The sequence below is a fragment of the Macrosteles quadrilineatus genome, unplaced genomic scaffold, assembly GCF_028750875.1.
Source record: "Macrosteles quadrilineatus isolate MER2022 unplaced genomic scaffold, UCM_ALF_1.0 Scaffold_65__1_contigs__length_644622, whole genome shotgun sequence".
Lineage (NCBI taxonomy): Eukaryota > Metazoa > Arthropoda > Insecta > Hemiptera > Cicadellidae > Macrosteles > Macrosteles quadrilineatus.
This window is the reverse complement of record NW_026542658.1, coordinates 392,473-412,599: the sequence shown is the minus strand read 5'-3', so window position 1 is coordinate 412,599 and position 20,127 is coordinate 392,473.

Below are 20,127 nucleotides of genomic sequence, written 5' to 3'. Positions count from 1 at the left end.
TGAAATCCCTCTAAATACCAAGACATCCCTCCAAATAACAAGACAACCCTTTAAAAAACAAGACATCCCTCTAAATAACAAGACATCCCTCTAAATAACAAGACATCCCTCTAAATATTAAGACATCCCTTCAAATAACAAGACATCCCTCTAAATATTAAGACACCCCTCTAAATAACAAGACATCCCTCTAAATATTAAGACATCCCTTTAAATAACAAGACATCTCTCTAAATAACAAGACATCCCTCTAAATAACAAGACATCCCTCTAAATAACAAGAAATCCCTCTAAATACCAAGACATCCCTCCAAATAACAAGACAACCCTTTAAAAAACAAGACATCCCTCTAAATAACAAGACATCCCTCTAATAAACAAGACATTCCGCTAAATATTAAGACATCCCTCTAAATAACAAGACATCCCATCTAAATTACAAGACAACCCTCGAAAAAACAAGACATCCCTCCAAATAACAAGACAACCCTCTAAAAAACAAGACATCCAACTAAATAAAAAGACATCTCTCCAAATAACAAGACATCCCTCTAAATAACAAGACATCCCACTAAAAAACAAGACATCCCTCTAAATATTAAGACATCCCTCTAAATAACAAGACATCCCTCCAAATATTAAGACATCCCTCTAAATAACAAGACATCCCTCTAAATAACAAGACATCCCTCTAATAAACTAGACATTCCGCTAAATATTAAGACATCCCTCTAAATAACAAGACATCCCTCCAAATACCAAGACATCCCTCTAAATATTAAGACATCCCTCCAAATAACAAGAAAACCCTTTAAAAAACAAGACATCCCTCTAAATAACAAGACATCCCTCTAAATAACAAGACATCCCTCTAAATATTAAGACATCCCTCCAAATAACAAGACATCCCTCTAAATATTAAGACATCCCTCTAAATAACAAGACATCCCTCTAAATATTAAGACATCCCTTTAAATAACAAGACATCCCTCTAAATAACAAGACATCCCTCTAAATAACAAGACATCCCACTAAATAACAAGACGTCCCTCTAAATAACAAGACATCCCTTTTAAATAACAAGATATCCCTCTAAATAGCAAGACATCCCTCTAAATAACAAGACATCCCTCCAAATAACAAGATATCCCTCTAAATAACAAGACATTCCTCCAAATAACAAGACTTCCCTCCAAATAAGAAGACATCCTTCTAAATAACAAGACATCCCTCTAAATAACAAGAAATCCCTCTAAATACCAAGACATCCCTCCAAATAACAAGACAACGCTTTAAAAAACAAGACATCCCTCTAAATAACAAGACATCCCTCTAAATAACAAGACATCCCTCTAAATATTAAGACATCCCTTCAAATAACAAGACATCCCTCTAAATATTAAGACATCCCTCTAAATAACAAGACATCCCTCTAAATATTAAGACATCCCTTTAAATAACAAGACATCTCTCTAAATAACAAGACATCCCTCTAAATAACAAGACATCCCTCTAAATATTAAGACATCCCTCCAAATAACAAGACATCCCTCTAAATATTAAGACATCCCTCTAAATAACAAGACATCCCTCTAAATATTAAGACATCCCTTTAAATAACAAGACATCTCTCTAAATAACAAGACATCCCTCTAAATAACAAGACATCCCACTAAATAACAAGACATCCCTCTAAATAACAAGACATTCCTCTAAATAACAAGACATCCCTCTAAATAACAAGACATCCCTCCAAATAACAAGAAATCCCTCAAAATAGCAAGACATCCCTCTAATAATTAAGACATCCCTTCAAATAACAAGACATCCCTCTAAATAACAAGACATCCCTCTAAATAACAAGACATCCCTCTAAATAAAAAGACATCCCTCTAAATAACTAGACATCCCTCCAAATACCAAGACATCCCTCTAAATAACAAGACATCCCTCTAAATAAAAAGACATCCCTCTAAATAACTAGACATCCCTCCAAATACCAAGACATCCCTCTAAATAACAAGACATCCCTCTAAATAACAAGACATACCTCCAAATAACAAGACATCCCTCTAAATTATAAGACATCCCTCTTAATAACAAGCATCCCTCCAAATAACAAGACATCCCTCTAAATAACAAGACATCCCTCCAAATATGAAGACATCCCTCCAAATATTAAGACATCCCTCTAAATAACAAGACATCCCTCTAAATAACAAGACATCTCTCTAAATATTAAGACATCCCTTCAAATAACAAGACATCCCTCTAAATAACAAGACATCCCTCTAAATAACAAGACATCCCTCTAAATAACAAGACATCCCTCTAAATAACAAGACATCCCTCTAAAAAACAAGACATCCCTCTAAATATTAAGACATCAATCTAAATAACAAGACATCCCTCCAAATAACAAGACAACCCTCTAAAAAACAAAAAAACCCTCTAAATAACAAGACATCCCTCTAAATAACAAGACATCCCACTAAAAAACAAGACATCCCTCTAAATATTAAGACATCCCTCTAAATAACAAGACATCCCTCCAAATATTAAGACATCCCTCTAAATAACAAGACATCCCTCTAAATAACAAGACATCCCTCTAATAAACTAGACATTCCGCTAAATATTAAGACATCCCTCTAAATAACAAGACATCCCTCCAAATACCAAGACATCCCTCTAAATATTAAGACATCCCTCCAAATAACAAGAAAACCCTTTAAAAAACAAGACATCCCTCTAAATAACAAGACATCCCTCTAAATAACAAGACAACCCTCTAAATATTAAGACATCCCTCCAAATAACAAGACATCCCTCTAAATATTAAGACATCCCTCTAAATAACAAGACATCCCTCTAAATATTAAGACATCCCTTTAAATAACAAGACATCTTCTCTAAATAACAAGACATCCCTCTAAATAACAAGACATCCCACTAAATAACAAGACGTCCCTCTAAATAACAAGACATCCCTTTTAAATAACAAGACATTCCTCTAAATAACAAGACATCCCTCTAAATAACAAGACATCCCTCCAAATAAAAAGACATCCCTCTAAATAGCAAGACATCCCTCTAAATAACAAGACATCCCTCCAAATAACAAGATATCCCTCTAAATAACAAGACATTCCTCCAAATAACAAGACTTCCCTCCAAATAAGAAGACATCCCTCTAAATAACAAGACATCCCTCTAAATAACAAGACATCCCTCTAAATACCAAGACATCCCTCTAAATATTAAGACATCCCTCCAAATAACAAGACAACCCTTTAAAAAACAAGACATCCCTCTAAATAACAAGACATCCCTCTAAATAACAAGACATCCCTCTAAATATTAAGACATCCCTTCAAATAACAAGACATCCCTCTAAATATTAAGACATCCCTCTAAATAACAAGACATCCCTCTAAATATTAAGACATCCCTTTAAATAACAAGACATCTCTCTAAATAACAAGACATCCCTCTAAATAACAAGACATCCCTCTAAATATTAAGACATCCCTCCAAATAACAAGACATCCCTCTAAATATTAAGACATCCCTCTAAATAACAAGACATCCCTCTAAATATTAAGACATCCCTTTAAATAACAAGACATCTCTCTAAATAACAAGACATCCCTCTAAATAACAAGACATCCCACTAAATAACAAGACATCCCTCTAAATAACAAGACATCCCTTTTAAATAACAAGACATTCCTCTAAATAACAAGACATCCCTCTAAATAACAAGACATCCCTTTTAAATAACAAGACATTCCTCTAAATAACAAGACATCCCTCTAAATAACAAGACATCCCTCCAAATAAAAAGACATATCTCTAAATAGCAAGACATCCCTCTAATAAACAAGACATTCCGCTAAATATTAAGACATCCCTCTAAATAACAAGACATCCCATCTAAATTACAAGACAACCCTCTAAAAAACAAGACATCCCTCCAAATAACAAGACAACCCTCTAAAAAACAAGACATCCCTCTAAATAAAAAGACATCTCTCCAAATAACAAGACATCCCTCTAAATAGCAAGACATCCCATCTAAATTACAAGACAACCCTCTAAAAAACAAGACATCCCTCTAAATAACAAGACATCCCTCTAAATAACAAGACATCCCTCTAAATATTAAGACATCCCTCCAAATAACAAGACATCCCTCTAAATATTAAGACATCCCTCTAAATAACAAGACATCCCTCTAAATATTAAGACATCCCTTTAAATAACAAGACATCTCTCTAAATAACAAGACATCCCTCTAAATAACAAGACATCCCACTAAATAACAAGACGTCCCTCTAAATAACAAGACATCCCTTTTAAATAACAAGACATTCCTCTAAATAACAAGACATTCCTCTAAATAACAAGACATCCCTCCAAATAAAAAGACATCCCTCTAAATAGCAAGACATCCCTCTAAATAACAAGACATCCCTCCAAATAACAAGATATCCCTTTAAATAACAAGACATTCCTCCAAATAACAAGACTTCCCTCCAAATAAGAAGACATCCCTCTAAATAACAAGACATCCCTCTAAATAACAAGACATCCCTCTAAATACCAAGACATCCCTCTAAATATTAAGACATCCCTCCAAATAACAAGACAACCCTTTAAAAAACAAGACATCCCTCTACATAACAAGACATCCCTCTAAATAACAAGACATCCCTCTAAATATTAAGACATCCCTTCAAAAAACAAGACATCCCTCTAAATATTAAGACATCCCTATAAATAACAAGACATCCCTCTAAATATTAAGACATCCCTTTAAATAACAAGACATCTCTCTAAATAACAAGACATCCCTCTAAATAACAAGACATCCCTCTAAATATTAAGACATCCCTCCAAATAACAAGACATCCCTCTAAATATTAAGACATCCCTCTAAATAACAAGACATCCCTCTAAATATTAAGACATCCCTTTAAATAACAAGACATCTCTCTAAATAACAAGACATCCCTCTAAATAACAAGACATCTCACTAAAAAATAAGACATCCCTCTAAATAACAAGACATCCCTTTTAAATAACAAGACATTCCTCTAAATAACAAGACATCCCTCTAAATAACAAGACATCCCTCCAAATAACAAGAAATCCCTCAAAAAAGCAAGACATCCCTTTAAATATTAAGACATCTCTTCAAATAACAAGACATCCCTCTAAATAACAAGACATCCCTCTAAATAACAAGACATCCCTCTAAATAACAAGACATCCCTCTAAATAAAAAGACATCCCTCTAAATAACTAGACATCCCTCCAAATACCAAGACATCCCTCTAAATAACAAGACATCCTTCTAAATAACAAGACATACCTCCAAATAACGAAACATCCCTCTAAATTATAAGACATCCCTCTTAATAACAAGCATCCCTCCAAATAACAAGACATCCCTCTAAATAACAAAACATCCCTCCAAATATGAAGACATCCCTCTAAATAACAAGACATCCCTCTAAATAACAAGACATCCCTCTAAATAACAAGACATCTCTCTAAATATTAAGACATCCCTTCAAATAACAAGACATCCCTCTAAATAACAAGACATCCCTCTTAATAACAAGACATCCCTCTAAATAACAAGACATCCCTCTAAATAACAAGACATCCCTCTAAAAAACAAGACATCCCTCTAAATATTAAGACATCAATCTAAATAACAAGACATCCCTCCAAATAACAAGACAACCCTCTAAAAAACAAAAAAAACCCTTTAAATAACAAGACATCTCTCTAAAAAACAAAACATCCCTCTAAATATCAAGACATCCCTCTAAATAACAAGACATCCATCTATATAACAAGACATTCCTCTAAATATTAAGACATCCCTCTAAATAACAAGACATACCTGTAAATAACAAGACATCCCTCTAAATAACAAGACATCCCATCTAAATTACAAGACAACCCTCTAAAAAACAAGACATCCCTCCAAATAACAAGACAACCCTTTAAAAAACAAGACATCCCTCTAAATAACAAGACATCCCTCTAAATAACAAGACATCCCTCTAAATTTTAAGACATCCCTTCAAATAACAAGACATCCCTCTAAATATTAAGACATCCCTCTAAATAACAAGACATCCCTCTAAATATTAAGACATCCCTTTAAATAACAAGACATCTCTCTAAATAACAAGACATCCCTCTAAATAACAAGACATCCCACTAAATAACAAGACATCCCTCTAAATAACAAGACATCCCTTTTAAATAACAAGACATTCCTCTAAATAACAAGACATCCCTCTAAATATGAAGACATCCCTCTAAATAACAAGACATCCCTCCAAATAAAAAGACATCCCTCTAAATAGCAAGACATCCCTCTAATAAACAAGACATTCCGCTAAATATTAAGACATCCCTCTAAATAACAAGACATCCCATCTAAATTACAAGAAAACCCTCTAAAAAACAAGACAACCCTCTAAAAAACAAGACATCCCTCTAAATAAAAAGACATCTTAGACACAAGTGTGTACAAGGTTGTACAAGTGTGTACAAGGTTGTACAAGTGTGTACAAGGGTGTACAAGTTTGTACAAGTGTGTACAAGTTTGTACAAGTGTGTACAAGTTTGTACAAGGTTGTACAAATGTATACAAGGGTGTACAAAAGTGTACAAGGGTGCACAAGTTTGTACAAGGGTGTACAAGTGTGTACAAGCTTGTAGAAGTGTGTACAAGCTTGTACAAGTGTGTACAAGGGTGTACAGGTTTGTACAAGGTTGTACAAGTGTTTACAAGGGAGTACAAGTATGTACAAGAATGTACGAGTTTGTACAAGTGTGTACAAGTGTGTACAAGGTTGTACAAGTGTGTACAAGGTTGTACAAGTGTGTACAAGGTTGTACAAGTGTGTACAAGGTTGAACAAGTGTGTACAAAGGTGTACAAGTGTGTACAAGGTTGTACAAGTGTGTACAAGGTTGTACAAGTGTGTACAAGGTTGTACAAGTGTGTACAAGGTTGTACAAGGTTGTACAATTGTGTACAAGGTTGTACAAGTGTGTACAAGGTTGTACAAGTGTGTACAAGGGTGTACAAGTGTGTACAAGCTTGTACAAGTGTGTACAAGGGTGTACAGGTTTGTACAAGGTTGTACAAGTGTTTACAAGGGTGTACAAGTATGTACAAGAATGTACAAGTTTGTACAAGTGTGTACAAGTTTGTAAAAGGTTGTACAAGTGTGTACAAGGGTGTACAAGTGTGTACAAGGGTGCACAAGTGTGTACAAGGGTGTACAATCGTGTACAAGCTTGTACAAGTGTGTACAAGGGTGTACAGGTTTGTACAAGGTTGTACAAGTGTGTACAAGGTTGTACAAGTGTGTACAAGGGTGTACAAGTTTGTACAAGTGTGTACAAGTTTGTACAATTGTGTACAAGTTTGTACAAGGTTGTACAAATGTATACAAGGGTGTACAAAAGTGTACAAGGGTGCACAAGTTTGTACAAGGGTGTACAAGTGTGTACAAGCTTGTACAAGTGTGTACAAGCTTGTACAAGTGTGTACAAGGGTGTACAGGTTTGTACAAGGTTGTACAAGTGTTTACAAGGGTGTACAAGTATGCACAAGAATGTACAAGTTTGTACAAGTGTGTACAAGTTTGTAAAAGGTTGTACAAGTGTATACAAGGGTGTACAAGTGTGTACAAGGGTGCACAAGTGTGTACAAGGGTGTACAATCTTGTACAAGCTTGTACAAGTGTGTACAAGGGTGTACAGGTTTGTACAAGGGTGTACAGGTTTGTACAAGGTTGTACAAGTGTGTACAAGGGTGTACAAATGTGAACAAGGATGTAAAAGTTTGTACAAGTGTGTACAAGTTTGTACAAGGTTGTACAAGTAAGTACAAGTTTGTACAAGAATGTACAAGTGTGTACAAGGTTTTACAATTGTGTAAAAGGTTGTACAAGTGTGTACAAGGTTGTACAAGTGTGTACAAGGGTGCACAAGTGTGTACAAGGGTGTACAATCGTGTACATGCTTGTACAAGTTTTTACAAGGTTGTACAAGTGTGTACAAGGTTGTACAAGTGTGTACAAGGTTGTACAAACGTGTACAAGGTTGTACAAGTGTGTACAAGCTTGTACAAGTGTGTACAAGGGTGTACAGGTTTGTACAAGGTTGTACAAGTGTTTACAAGGGTGTACAAAAGAATGTACAAGTTTGTACAAGTGTGTACAAGTTTGTAAAAGGTTGTACAAGTGTGTACAAGGTTGTACAAGTGTGTACAAGGTTGTATCATAGTGTACAAGGTTGTACAAGTGTGTACAAAGGTGTACAAGTGTGTACAAGGTTGTACAAGTGTGTACAAAGTTGTACAAGTGTGTACATGGTTGTACAAGTTTGTACAATTGTGTACAAGGTTGTACAAGTGTGTACAAGGGTGCACAAGTTTGTACAAGGGTGTACAAGTGTGTACAAGCTTGTACAAGTGTGTACAAGCTTGTACAAGTGTGTACAAGTGTGTACAAGTTTGTACAAGGTTGTACAAGTGTTTACAAGGGTGTACAAGTATGTACAAGAATGTTCAAGTTTGTACAAGTGTGTACAAGTTTGTAAAAGGTTGTACAAGTGTGTACAAGGGTGTACAAGTGTGTACAAGGGTGCACAAGTGTGTACAAGGGTGTACAATCGTGTACAAGCTTGTACAAGTGTGTACAAGGGTGTACAGGTTTGTACAAGGTTGTACAAGTGTGTACAAGGGTGTACAAATGTGTACAAGGATGTAAAAGTTTGTACAAGTGTGTACAAGTTTGTACAAGGTTGTACAAGTAAGTACAAGTTTGTACAAGAATGTACAAGTGTGTACAAGGTTTTACAATTGTGTAAAAGGTTGTACAAGTGTGTACAAGGTTGTACAAGTGTGTACAAGGTTGTACAAGTGTGTACAAGCTTGTACAAGTGTGTACAAGGTTGTACAAGTGTGTACAAGGTTGTACAAGTGTGTACAAGGTTGTACAAGTGTGTACAAGTTTGTTCAAGTGTGTACAAGTTTGTACAAGGTTGTACAAATGTGTACAAGGGTGTACAAAAGTGTACAAGGGTGCACAAGTTTGTACAAGGGTGTACAAGTGTGTACAAGTTTGTACAAGTGTGTACAAGCTTGTACAAGGGTTTACAGGTTTGTACAAGGTTGTACAAGTGTGTACAAGGGTGTACAAGTATGTACAAGAATGTACAAGTTTGTACAAGTGTGTACAAGGGTGTACAAGTATGTACAAGAATGTACAAGTTTGTACAAGTGTGTACAAGGGTGTACAAATGTGTACAAGGATGTAAAAGTTTGTACAAGTGTGTACAAGTTTGTAGTAGGTTGTACAAGGTTGTACAAGTGTGTACAAGGTTGTACAAGTGTGTACAAGGTTGTACAAGTGTGTACAAGGTTGTACAAGTGTGTACAAGGTTGTACAAGTGTGTACAAGGTTGTACAAGTGTGTACAAGGGTTCACAAGTGTGTACAAGGGTGTACAATCGTGTACAAGCTTGTACAATCGTGTACAAGCTTGTACAAGTGTGTACAAGGGTTTACAGGTTTGTACAAGGTTGTACAAGTGTGTACAAGGGTGTACAAATGTGTACAAGGATGTAAAAGTTTATACAAGTGTGTACAAATTTGTACAAGGTTGTTTAAGTGTGTACAATGTTTTACAATTGTGTACAAGGTTGTACAAGTGTGTACAAGGTTGTACAAGTGTGTACAAGGATGTACAAGTGTGTACAAGGTTGTACAAGTGTGTATAAGTTTGTACAAGTGTGTACAAGTTTGTACAAGGTTGTACAAATGTGTACAAGGGTGTACAAAAGTGTACAAGGGTGCACAAGTTTGTACAAGGGTGTACAAGTGTGTACAAGGGTGTACAGGTTTGTACAAGGTTGTACAAGTGTGTACAAGCTTGAACAAGTGTGTACAAGGTTGTACAAGTGTTTACAAGGTTGTACAAGTGTGTACAAGGTTGCACAAGTGTGTACAAGGTTGCACAAGTGTGTACAAGAGTGTACAATTGTGTACAAGCTTGTACAAGTGTGTACAAGGGTGTACAGGTTTGTACAAGGTTGTACAAGTGTGTACAAGGTTTTACAATTGTGTACAAGGTTGTACAAGTGTGTACAAGGTTGTACAAGTGTGTACAAGGTTGTACAAGTGTATACAAGCTTGTACAAGTGTGTACAAGGTTGTACAAGTGTGTACATGGTTGTTCAAGTGTGTACATGTTTGTACAAGTGTGTTTAAGTTTGTACAAGGTTGTACAAATGTGTACAAGGGTGTACAAAAGTGTACAAGGGTGCACAAGTTTGTACAAGGGTGTACAAGTGTGTACAAGCTTGTACAAGTGTGTACAATGGTGTACAGATTTGTACTAGGTTGTACAAATGTGTACAAGGATGTACAAGTATGTACAAGAATGTACAATTTTGTACAAGTGTGTACAAGTTTGTAAAAGGTTGTACAAGTGTGTACAAGGGTGAACAAGTGTGTACAAGGTTGTACAAGTGTGTACAAGCTTGTACAAGTGTGTACAAGCTTGTACAAGTGTGTACAAGGGTGTACAAGTGTGTACAAGGTTGTACAAGTTTTTACAAGGTTGTACAAGTGTGTACAAGGTTGTACAAGTGTGTACAAGGTTGTACAAGTGTGTACAAGGTTGTACAAGGTTGTACAATTGTGTACAAGGTTGTACAAGTGTGTAAAAGGTTGTACAAGTGTGTACAAGGTTGTACAAGTGTGTACAAGGGTGTACAAGTTTGTACAAGTGTGTACAAGGTTGTACAAGTGTGTACAAGGGTGTACAAGTTTGTACAAGTGTGTACAAGTTTGTACAATTGTGTACAAGTTTGTACAAGGTTGTACAAATGTATACAAGGGTGCACAAGTGTGTACAAGGGTGTACAATCGTGTACAAGCTTGTACAAGTGTGTACAAGGGTGTACAATCGTGTACAAGCTTGTACAAGTGTGTACAAGGGTGTACAGGTTTGTACAAGGTTGTACAGGTGTGTACAAGGGTGTACAAATGTGTACAAGGATGTAAAAGTTTGTACAAGTGTGTACAAGTTTGTACAAGGTTGTACAAGTAAGTACAAGTTTGTACAAGAATGTACAAGTGTGTACAAGGTTTTACAATTGTGTAAAAGGTTGTACAAGTGTGTACAAGGTTGTACAAGCGTGTACAAGGTTGTACAAGTGTGTACAAGGTTGTACAAGTGTGTACAAGGTTGTACAAGTGTGTACAAGTTTGTTCAAGTGTGTACAAGTTTGTACAAGGTTGTACAAATGTGTACAAGGGTGTACAAAAGTGTACAAGGGTGCACAAGTTTGTACAAGGGTGTACAAGTGTGTACAAGCTTGTACAAGTGTGTACAAGCTTGTACAAGGGTTTACAGGTTTGTACAAGGTTGTACAAGTGTGTACAAGGGTGTACAAGTATGTACAAGAATGTACAAGTTTGTACAAGTGTGTACAAGGGTGTACAAGTATGTACAAGAATGTACAAGTTTGTACAAGTGTGTACAAGGATGTACAAATGTGTACAAGGATGTAAAAGTTTGTACAAGTGTGTACAAGTTTGTACAAGGTTGTACAAGGTTGTACAAGTGTGTACAAGGTTGTACAAGTGTGTACAAGGTTGTACAAGTGTGTACAAGGTTGTACAAGTGTGTACAAGGTTGTACAAGTGTGTACAAGGTTGTACAAGGGTGTACAAGGGTGCACAAGTGTGTACAAGGGTGTACAATCGTGTACAAGCTTGTACAATCGTGTACATGCTTGTTTCAAGTTTGTACAAGGGTTTACAGGTTTGTACAAGGTTGTACAAGTGTGTACAAGGGTGTACAAGTATGTACAAGAATGTACAAGTTTGTACAAGTGTGTACAAGGGTGTACAAATGTGTACAAGGATGTAAAAGATTGTACAAGTGTGTACAAGTTTGTACAAGGTTGTACAAGGTTGTACAAGTGTGTACAAGGTTGTACAAGTGTGTACAAGGTTGTACAAGTGTGTACAAGTTTGTACAAGTGTGTACAAGTTTGTACAAGGTTGTACAAATGTGTACAAGGGTGTACAAAAGTGTACAAGGGTACACAAGTTTGTACAAGGGTGTACAAGTGTGTACAAGGGTGTACAGGTTTGTACAAGGTTGTACAAGTGTTTACAAGGTTGTACAAGTGTGTACAAGGTTGCACAAGTGTGTACAAGAGTGTACAATCGTGTACAAGCTTGTACAAGTGTGTACAAGGGTGTACAGGTTTGTACAAGGTTGTACAAGTGTGTACAAGGTTTTACAATTGTGTACAAGGTTTTACAATTGTGTACAAGGTTGTACAAGTGTGTACAAGTTTGTTCAAGTGTGTACATGTTTGTACAAGTGTGTTTAAGTTTGTACAAGGTTGTACAAATGTGTACAAGGGTGTACAAAAGTGTACAAGGGTGCACAAGTTTGTACAAGGGTGTACAAGTGTGTACAAGCTTGTACAAGTGTGTACAAGGGTGTACAGGTTTGTACAAGGTTGTACAAATGTGTACAAAGATGTACAAGTATGTACAAGAATGTACAATTTTGTACAAGTGTGTACAAGTTTGTAAAAGGTTGTACAAGTGTGTACAAGGGTGAACAAGTGTGTACAAGGTTGTACAAGTGTGTACAAGCTTGTACAAGTTTTTACAAGGTTGTACAAGTGTGTACAAGGTTGTACAAGTGTGTACAAGGTTGTACAAGTGTGTACAAGGTTGTACAAGTGTGTACAAGGTTGTACAAGTGTGTACAAGGGTGCACAAGTTTGTACAAGGGTGTACAAGTGTGTACAAGCTTGTACAAGTGTGTACAAGCTTGTACAAGTGTGTACAAGTGTGTACAAGTTTGTACAAGGTTGTACAAGTGTTTACAAGGGTGTACAAGTATGTACAAGAATGTTCAAGTTTGTACAAGTGTGTACAAGTTTGTAAAAGGTTGTACAAGTGTGTACAAGGGTGTACAAGTGTGTACAAGGGTGCACAAGTGTGTACAAGGGTGTACAATCGTGTACAAGCTTGTACAAGTGTGTACAAGGGTGTACAGGTTTGTACAAGGTTGTACAAGTGTGTACAAAGGTGTACAAATGTGTACAAGGATGTAAAAGTTTGTACAAGTGTGTACAAGTTTGTACAAGGTTGTACAAGTAAGTACAAGTTTGTACAAGAATGTACAAGTGTGTACAAGGTTTTACAATTGTGTAAAAGGTTGTACAAGTGTGTACAAGGTTGTACAAGTGTGTACAAGGTAGTACAAGTGTGTACAAGCTTGTACAAGTGTGTACAAGGTTGTACAAGTGTGTACAAGGTTGTACAAGTGTGTACAAGGTTGTACAAGTGTGTACAAGGTTGTACAAGTGTGTACAAGTTTGTTCAAGTGTGTACAAGTTTGTACAAGGTTGTACAAATGTGTACAAGGGTGTACAAAAGTGTACAAGGGTGCACAAGTTTGTACAAGGGTGTACAAGTGTGTACAAGTTTGTACAAGTGTGTACAAGCTTGTACAAGGGTTTACAGGTTTGTACAAGGTTGTACAAGTGTGTACAAGGGTGTACAAGTATGTACAAGAATGTACAAGTTTGTACAAGTGTGTACAAGGGTGTTCAAGTATGTACAAGGTAGTACAAGTGTGTACAAGCTTGTACAAGTGTGTACAAGGTTGTACAAGTGTGTACAAGGTTGTACAAGTGTGTACAAGGTTGTACAAGTGTGTACAAGTTTGTTTAAGTGTGTACAAGTTTGTACAAGGTTGTACAAATGTGTACAAGGGTGTACAAAAGTGTACAAGGGTGCACAAGTTTGTACAAGGGTGTACAAGTGTGTACAAGTTTGTACAAGTGTGTACAAGCTTGTACAAGGGTTTACAGGTTTGTACAAGGTTGTACAAGTGTGTACAAGGGTGTACAAGTATGTACAAGAATGTACAAGTTTGTACAAGTGTGTACAAGGGTGTACAAGTATGTACAAGAATGTACAAGTTTGTACAAGTGTGTACAAGGGTGTACAAATGTGTACAAGGATGTAAAAGTTTGTACAAGTGTGTACAAGTTTGTAGTAGGTTGTACAAGGTTGTACAAGTGTGTACAAGGTTGTACAAGTGTGTACAAAGTTGTACAAGTGTGTACAAGGTTGTACAAGTGTGTACAAGGTTGTACAAGTGTGTACAAGGTTGTACAAGTGTGTACAAGGTTGTACAAGTGTGTACAAGGGTTCACAAGTGTGTACAAGGGTGTACAATCGTGTACAAGCTTGTACAATCGTGTACAAGCTTGTACAAGTGTGTACAAGGGTTTACAGGTTTGTACAAGGTTGTACAAGTGTGTACAAGGGTGTACAAATGTGTACAAGGATGTAAAAGTTTATACAAGTGTGTACAAGGTTGTACAAGTGTGTACAAGGTTGTACAAGTGTGTACAAGGATGTACAAGTGTGTACAAGGTTGTACAAGTGTGTACAAGTTTGTACAAGTGTGTACAAGTTTGTACAAGGTTGTACAAATGTGTACAAGGGTGTACAAAAGTGTACAAGGGTGCACAAGTTTGTACAAGGGTGTACAAGTGTGTACAAGGGTGTACAGGTTTGTACAAGGTTGTACAAGTGTGTACAAGCTTGAACAAGTGTGTACAAGGTTGTACAAGTGTTTACAAGGTTGTACAAGTGTGTACAAGGTTGCACAAGTGTGTACAAGGTTGCACAAGTGTGTACAAGAGTGTTGAGCCGTGACTATTTCCACCGGGCGAATGTCACGACTCATGATCGATGGTTCAAGTGTTTTTTTTTATAGTAGGCTAGTTCAGTGTTTCGTTGTCATTCCACGGCCCCCCGAACAAGGCTGTGGGTTTTGTTCTTATTACTCCGACCGCGAAGTGTCAGAGGTTGCGAGACGTCGGATTTGAGTACTTCACTGAAGATTTTTATCCTTTTAAATCTTCCTTTTTTGGATTATAAATGTGCCTTTTAAGTTTTATTCTTGGCCGTTTGTGAGAACTTTCTTTATGGAGTAACTTTAGTACGCCCCGCGCGCCTTTTGGGGCCCGTGAGGAGGAACATGTAGCAGCCGCATCAGCATTGACGGAGTGGATTCTACTGCTCTTGGCCACCCCTGGATCATGGCCCCCCTCTTCCGTCATGCTCGTTTCCCCCTCCGGTGCTGCTTGCCCAGAACCATTGAACTGAACGCCCTACCGCAAGTTACTTAAACCTAATTTATTGTTACCGCTATGGACTGAGGGATTTTAATTGTTATTTTGTTAATTTGTGCACAGATCTCTATTAATTGTTATTCCTTTTAAATTTTAAATTCTTTAGCCTAGGCTACTTGCTGATTTTTTAGTTTTTATAATTTTTTACATATTCTATTAAATTTCAATTTTGGGGCCCCTAAATTTTCTATAGTTACCATGAAATGAATTTATTAAAAGAGTCATTAGATATATCATTGTTGTAATTTGTTAATTTAAAAGTTTTTTTTTTGAAAGGTAAAAGCTAGTAAGATTTATTTTTGAAATTTAGCCTATTTGAAAATGATTAATGAAATAATGTAAGTTAGTAGGGTAAACGGGTATCAAAATTTTTTAAAGTTTAATTGAGAGTGAGAGTATTTAATTCATGTATTATTGTTAATTATTGTTGTTGTGTTTTTCTTTAAAATGATTAATTACAGCTCGTTTCTCTCAAATGGCGTGTTGTTCTTGAACCTCCATCCATGGTTCTCATTTTGTTAAGTAAAGTTTTGTGGGCCGTTCCTCGGGCCTGCGCATGGATCACGCTTCCATTTCGTTAGTCTGGGTGCAGGCACGGGGGCATGGTTCAGTGTACAATCGTGTACAAGCTTGTACAAGTGTGTACAAGGGTGTACAGGTTTGTACAAGATTGTACAAGTGTGTACAAGGTTGTACAAGTGTGTACAAGCTTGTACAAGTGTGTACAAGGTTGTACAAGTGTGTACATGGTTGTTCAAGTGTGTACATGTTTGTACAAGTGTGTTTAAGTTTGTACAAGGTTGTACAAATGTGTACAAGGGTGTACAAAAGTGTACAAGGGTGCACAAGTTTGTACAAGGGTGTGCAAGTGTGTACAAGCTTGTACAAGTGTGTACAATGGTGTACAGGTTTGTACTAGGTTGTACAAATGTGTACAAGGATGTACAAGTATGTACAAGAATGTACAATTTTGTACAAGTATGTACAAGTTTGTAAAAGGTTGTACAAGTGTGTACAAGGGTGAACAAGTGTGTACAAGGTTGTACAAGTGTGTACAAGGTTGTACAAGTTTTTACAAGGTTGTACAAGTGTGTACAAGGTTGTACAAGTGTGTACAAGGTTGTACAAGTGTGTACAAGGTTGTACAAGTGTGTACAAGGTTGTACAAGGTTGTACAATTGTGTACAAGGTTGTACAAGTGTGTACAAGGTTGTACAAGTGTGTACAAGGTTGTACAAGTGTGTACAAGGGTGTACAAGTTTGTACAAGTGTGTACAAGGTTGTACAAGTGTGTACAAGGGTGTACAAGTTTGTACAAGTGTGTACATGTTTGTACAATTGTGTACAAGTTTGTACAAGGTTGTACAAATGTATACAAGGGTGCACAAGTGTGTACAAGGGTGTACAATCGTGTACAAGCTTGTACAAGTGTGAACAAGGGTGTACAGGTTTGTACAAGGTTGTACAAGTGTGTACAAGGGTGTACAAATGTGTACAAGGATGTAAAAGTTTGTACAAGTGTGTACAAGTTTGTACAAGGTTGTACAAGTAAGTACAAGTTTGTACAAGAATGTACAAGTGTGTACAAGGTTTTACAATTGTGTAAAAGGTTGTACAAGTGTGTACAAGGTTGTACAAGCGTGTACAAGGTTGTAAAGTGTATACAAGGTTGTACAAGTGTGTACAAGGTTGTACAAGTGTGTACAAGTTTGTTCAAGTGTGTACAAGTTTGTACAAGGTTGTACAAATGTGTACAAGGGTGTACAAAAGTGTACAAGGGTGCACAAGTTTGTACAAGGGTGTACAAGTGTGTACAAGCTTGTACAAGTGTGTACAAGCTTGTACAAGGGTTTACAGGTTTGTACAAGGTTGTACAAGTGTGTACAAGGGTGTACAAGTATGTACAAGAATGTACAAGTTTGTACAAGTGTGTACAAGGGTGTACAAGTATGTACAAGAATGTACAAGTTTGTACAAGTGTGTACAAGGATGTACAAATGTGTACAAGGATGTAAAAGTTTGTACAAGTGTGTACAAGTTTGTACAAGGTTGTACAAGGTTGTACAAGTGTGTACAAGGTTGTACAAGTGTGTACAAGGTTGTACAAGTGTGTACAAGGTTGTACAAGTGTGTACAAGGTTGTACATGTGTGTACAAGGGTGCACAAGTGTGTACAAGGGTGTACAATCGTGTACAAGCTTGTACAATCGTGTACATGCTTGTTTCAAGTTTGTACAAGGGTTTACAGGTTTGTACAAGGTTGTACAAGTGTGTACAAGGGTGTACAAGTATGTACAAGAATGTACAAGTTTGTACAAGTGTGTACAAGGGTGTACAAATGTGTACAAGGATGTAAAAGTTTGTACAAGTGTGTACAAGTTTGTACAAGGTTGTACAAGGTTGTACAAGTGTGTACAAGGTTGTACAAGTGTGTACAAGGTTGTACAAGTGTGTACAAGTTTGTACAAGTGTGTACAAGTTTGTACAAGGTTGTACAAATGTGTACAAGGGTGTACAAAAGTGTACAAGGGTGCACAAGTTTGTACAAGGGTGTACAAGTGTGTACAAGGGTGTACAGGTTTGTACAAGGTTGTACAAGTGTTTACAAGGTTGTACAAGTGTGTACAAGGTTGCACAAGTGTGTACAAGAGTGTACAATCGTGTACAAGCTTGTACAAGTGTGTACAAGGGTGTACAGGTTTGTACAAGGTTGTACAAGTGTGTACAAGGTTTTACAATTGTGTACAAGGTTGTACAAGTGTGTACAAGGTTGTACAAGTGTGTACAAGTTTGTACAAGTGTGTACAAGCTTGTACAAGTGTGTACAAGGTTGTACAAGTGTGTACATGGTTGTTCAAGTGTGTACATGTTTGTACACATGTGTTCAAGTTTGTACAAGGTTGTACAAATGTGTACAAGGGTGTACAAAAGTGTACAAGGGTGCACAAGTTTGTACAAGGGTGTACAAGTGTGTACAAGCTTGTACAAGTGTGTACATGGGTGTACAGGTTTGTACAAGGTTGTACAAATGTGTACAAAGATGTACAAGTATGTACAAGAATGTACAATTTTGTACAAGTGTGTACAAGTTTGTAAAAGGTTGTACAAGTGTGTACAAGGGTGAACAAGTGTGTACAAGGTTGTACAAGTGTGTACAAGCTTGTACAAGTGTGTACAAGGGTGTACAAGTGTGTACAAGGTTGTACAAGTTTTTACAAGGTTGTACAAGTGTGTACAAGGTTGTACAAGTGTGTACAAGGTTGTACAACTGTGTACAAGGGTGCACAAGTTTGTACAAGGGTGTACAAGTGTGTACAAGCTTGTACAAGTGTGTACAAGCTTGTACAAGTGTGTACAAGTGTGTACAAGTTTGTACAAGGTTGTACAAGTGTTTACAAGGGTGTACAAGTATGTACAAGAATGTTCAAGTTTGTACAAGTGTGTACAAGTTTGTAAAAGGTTGTACAAGTGTGTACAAGGGTGTACAAGTGTGTACAAGGGTGCACAAGTGTGTACAAGGGTGTACAATCGTGTACAAGCTTGTACAAGTGTGTACAAGGGTGTACAGGTTTGTACAAGGTTGTACAAATGTGTACACAAAGGTGTACAAATGTGTACAAGGATGTAAAAGTTTGTACAAGTGTGTACAAGTTTGTACAAGGTTGTACAAGTAAGTACAAGTTTGTACAAGAATGTACAAGTGTGTACAAGGTTTTACAATTGTGTAAAAGGTTGTACAAGTGTGTACAAGGTTGTACAAGTGTGTACAAGGTAGTACAAGTGTGTACAAGCTTGTACAAGTGTGTACAAGGTTGTACAAGTGTGTACAAGGTTGTACAAGTGTGTACAAGGTTGTACAAGTGTGTACAAGTTTGTTCAAGTGTGTACAAGTTTGTACAAGGTTGTACAAATGTGTACAAGGGTGTACAAAAGTGTACAAGGGTGCACAAGTTTGTACAAGGGTGTACAAGTGTGTACAAGTTTGTACAAGTGTGTACAAGCTTGTACAAGGGTTTACAGGTTTGTACAAGGTTGTACAAGTGTGCACAAGGGTGTACAAGTATGTACAAGAATGTACAAGTTTGTACAAGTGTGTACAAGGGTGTACAAGTATGTACAAGGTAGTACAAGTGTGTACAAGCTTGTACAAGTGTGTACAAGGTTGTACAAGTGTGTACAAGGTTGTACAAGTGTGTACAAGGTTGTACAAGTGTGTACAAGTTTGTTCAAGTGTGTACAAGTTTGTACAAGGTTGTACAAATGTGTACAAGGGTTTACAAAAGTGTACAAGGGTGCACAAGTTTGTACAAGGGTGTACAAGTGTGTACAAGTTTGTACAAGTGTGTACAAGCTTGTACAAGGGTTTACAGGTTTGTACAAGGTTGTACAAGTGTGTACAAGGGTGTACAAGTATGTACAAGAATGTACAAGTTTGTACAAGTGTGTACAAGGGTGTACAAGTATGTACAAGAATGTACAAGTTTGTACAAGTGTGTACAAGGGTGTACAAATGTGTACAAGGATGTAAAAGTTTGTACAAGTGTGTACAAGTTTGTAGTAGGTTGTACAAGGTTGTACAAGTGTGTACAAGGTTGTACAAGTGTGTACAAAGTTGTACAAGTGTGTACAAGGTTGTACAAGTGTGTACAAGGTTGTACAAGTGTGTACAAGGTTGTACAAGTGTGTACAAGGTTGTACAAGTGTGTACAAGGTTGTACAAGTGTGTACAAGGGTTCACAAGTGTGTACAAGGGTGTACAATCGTGTACAAGCTTGTACAATCGTGTACAAGCTTGTACAAGTGTGTACAAGGGTTTACAGGTTTGTACAAGGTTGTACAA